Below are 3,938 nucleotides of genomic sequence, written 5' to 3'. Positions count from 1 at the left end.
GTGATGCTGAAGTTCACCATCATCACCCCAGAAACTCGTCGTACCAAGGTAATGGTTCGCCACGTACCCTGGGAGATCCCTATCGACGATCTTCGCCCTCTTCTCCCACAACTACTGGACATGGAACGCCGCATCAACCCGGTCTCCAAACATCCATCCAACGAACTCATCGGCTGGTGGGTGGGCCCCCTCCCCCCGAAGGTGAATGTAGGACCAATTCACAACTGTCCTCTCGACCGATTTATCGGAACCCCGAAAATCTGTGGTCGTTGCCAATCGTGGAAACACCGCACCTGGGAGTGCACGAGGATGGTCGCCTGCGGTTTCTGTGCAGGTCCTCACGAAACAGTGGAATGCAAATCGAAAATTCAGAACAAAATCCCAGTTATTCCACGGCGTGTCAATTGCCATGGCAGTCACCACGCCTGGAATGCCATTTGCCCACAGCGTCCTGACACTCGCCCGGGGAAAACTTACCTTGTACCACCGCCCTCGTCTCTGACGAAGCCCCTGTCAACCAAACCTCACTCCTATCCACCACCGCCTCTTCCATCCACCAAGGATTTCCCATTGATCTCCTCTCCTCTACCACCCCCTCCATCACCCCTACCACCCATCCTTTCTCCCCTCCCTCCCTCTCCCTACCGTTCTTGGAACAAGGTCGTTGCCGGCCCTGCCACACAGTCACCACCATCTCCTGCCCACCCGGACCCCCGCTGTCTCTCACCAGCACCACCACCTCTTACTCAACTGAACCCTCACCGTCCCTCTCCGTCGCTACCACCACCACATGCCCAGTCGGGCCCTCGGCAATCCTCGCCGCCACCTCCAGCTCATGCACAGGTACACCAAGTTGGTTCTATGGAAACAATCACTCTCCGTCTGGATCGCCACTCCACGCAAATCAACCTTCTCTCAGCCCAACTCGACTTGTTTGTGAAAACAATTGCGACATTGCAGAAGCAACAACAACTCATTCTGGACACCCTGACCCAACAGGGGCGCACTTTGCAAGCCCTGATGACCCGCCTCCTTCCATCTCCCGAGATGAAGGATCCATCCCTCGCTCTCCCACTCCTCCCTCTCAACAGAATTTGGTACCTCCTCTGGAGCCCTGTCTAGCCCCTCCGACTCATCTCACACCGGAGGCCGTTCCCTCCTCTTCTTACAATGGAACATCCAGGGACTTAGACCTTGCCCAGTTTGTGCTCTCCCATCAAGTAGATGTTGCTCTACTTCAGGAAACCATCACAGACGATGTTACTCCACTCCGCCTCTCTGGCTATTCTGTTTACACCCTGCCTCGGTACCATGGGCAGGCTCGTGGCCTCCTCACCCTTGTGCGTAACACCATTCCATCTGTTCGTCTCCCTTCACCTGACTCACATGGACCCCCGTCTGAATTACTTTCTGTCTCCCTTACTCTTGGTGACCGGACCGTTCATTTCAAGAGTGATTCTCTGGACCCCCAGGTTCTTCACGACCTCCATGATGGGGTTCCCACTATTGTTCTTGGCGACTTTAATGCCCGCCATCCTACTCTTACTCCGGATCATCCCACGCCATGTACCCTTAATGGATCACATCTCTCACAGTTTCTTAATGGGGATGATGATGTTCGCTTTCTTTGTCCTGACGATCCTACTCGCCTCCCCCATAGTTTCCTTGATGTTGGCTTACTATTGAACGGTCATACTTCCTTTCATCCTACCGTCTGCACCGAGCCTGCTCTGTATAGTGACCATCTTGCCGTTACTACCCATCTCAGGCTCTCCTTCTCTGCCCCGACATCAACTCCTTATCGCTCCCCTCGCCTTCGTCTCACACAAGATGCTGTTCCTTCCTTTACCCAATACCTTTCTACCTGGGCGGATTCCTATGTTGTCCCTCAGTCCCTTGACTCTTACAGCGCTGATTTTGTTGATGCCGTGTATGACTCTGTCAATCGCGCTACCCCTCCACGCCCTCCCCGTCACCCCAGAAGTGCCACCAACTACTGGTATCGTATCCCTGCCATGAGACATCTCCGGCAGGTAACCCGTGATCTCCACGCTGCCATACGGAGGTCTCGGTCTCCAGAGGACTGGGAAGACTTCAAAAATTGGTGCTCCTTTGCAACTCAGGAGCGCCGTCGGATACGTGAGGCGGACTGGCTATCCTTCACGGGATCTCTATCGTTCCAGTCGTCACCCTCTTATGTATGGAATCGGATTAATGCTATACGGGGTACTCGACGGAGGCCTCCTCCCCACCCTGACCCCGCCTCCCTTGCCTGCTCTTTAATGGAGGACTGGGCACGAGCTTCCTCCCCTGAGGCACTTCCAGATCCAATGCAGGAGGCAGTGCACACTCGCATCGATGCGTCTGAGCCTGTTGTTCGTGCTACTCTTACCTCCCCTACCCTCACTGATCATCCCATCACACAGTTCGAGCTTGACAGTGCTTGTAGCTCTAGAAAAGACACCTCTCCTGGGGATGATCAGATAACCTACTCCGTCTCAACGCCTGTACTAATATTCCTAACGGCCCCTTGCCTGCTCTCTGCAATATGTCTTATGAACATGGGGTTCTCCCGTCCAACTGGAAAAATGCCACTATTATCCCCATCCCTAAGCCGGGAGATCCTGGGAAATATCGACCCATTAGTCTTACCTCCTGTGTTTGCAAGATGATGGAGAGGATACTCCATCGTCGCCTTCTTCACACCATAGGCGGCTTCCACAACTCCCTCAATGGTTTCATTCAACATCGCAGCACAGCACACTCCATTGCTTCCTTTTATTGCAATCAGACTGCCCGCGTCTCTGTCTTCCTTGATATCAAGGGAGCCTTTGATACGGCTCAGCCTGCCCTCATTTTAGCTGAACTTGCACGGTTAGGGGTTAAAGGGAGACTTCTACAATGGATCGCCTCTTACCTCACTGGACGTCAGGCCCGGGTTCGCGTTGAAGGCTCTATGTCTCCTGTTCAAGAAATGAACCCCGGCACCCCTCAAGGTGGAGTCCTGAGTCCCACCTTGTTTAACACTCTCATGCACTCCATTGCATCACTCCCGTGGCCGACAGAAGTTGTCCACTCAGGATATGCCGACGATGTCCTCCTCCAAGCCCCTGACTACCTCAGCATGCAGGAAGCCCTTGATCTGGTCTCCAGAGAGTGTGATTCACTTGGTTTCCTTCTTTCAACTGCGAAAACAAAAGCCATGTGGCACGGTCGTGTTGTACCTCCACCCCTTTTCTTATCAGGAACGCCCTTGGACTGGGTTAATGAGACAAAATACCTGGGTGTGTATGTAACTCGCAGACGTTGTCAGATCCCTGAAGTCCGCTATCTTCGAGACATATGTTTTCGGCGTCTCGCTCCCCTCTCTACCATGTGCAGGGGTTCCCTTGGTGCCAGCATCCCTGTACTTCTCACCATGTACAAGTCTTTTGTCCGTTCCTGTGTCGACTACGCCGCCCCTGCCCTCGTCAACATTAGTCGGACTGCTGTCAACCGTCTCGAAGTTATCCAGAGGAAAGCTGCTCGTATCATCCTTGGGGCTCCTCAGTGGACACGCTCTACTTCTCTATATACCGAACTTGGTCTTTCCCCCTTACAGGATCGTGTCCAGGAGTTTTACCAAAAAACTGCCGTTTCCATTCTACGGGATCCTCGGGGCAACTATGTCCACACCAACTTGACTCCTGCTGTCCGAGACCGACCTCCATCTAGAAGACAGTGGCGAGGGTCACTCATCCGAGCCCTTCAGGAACACGACCTCCTGCCTGATATTGTTGTCACCCCTGCTGTTGGTTCGTCTCCTTCTCTCTGGCTGGATTTTCAACCTGAAGTGATTGTCCTCGGTGGACCGCTCCCGAAATCCCAGGTGAACCCTGTTATTCTCTGCAAATACCACCTCTCCAGGATCGCTCACTGGTCCCCAGGTAGGGTCGTCC

This window comes from Homarus americanus, unplaced genomic scaffold (assembly GCF_018991925.1).
Source record: "Homarus americanus isolate GMGI-L3 unplaced genomic scaffold, GMGI_Hamer_2.0 scaffold275, whole genome shotgun sequence".
Lineage (NCBI taxonomy): Eukaryota > Metazoa > Arthropoda > Malacostraca > Decapoda > Nephropidae > Homarus > Homarus americanus.
The sequence above is the reverse complement of the archived record's forward strand: the minus strand, read 5'-3'. Positions refer to the sequence as shown.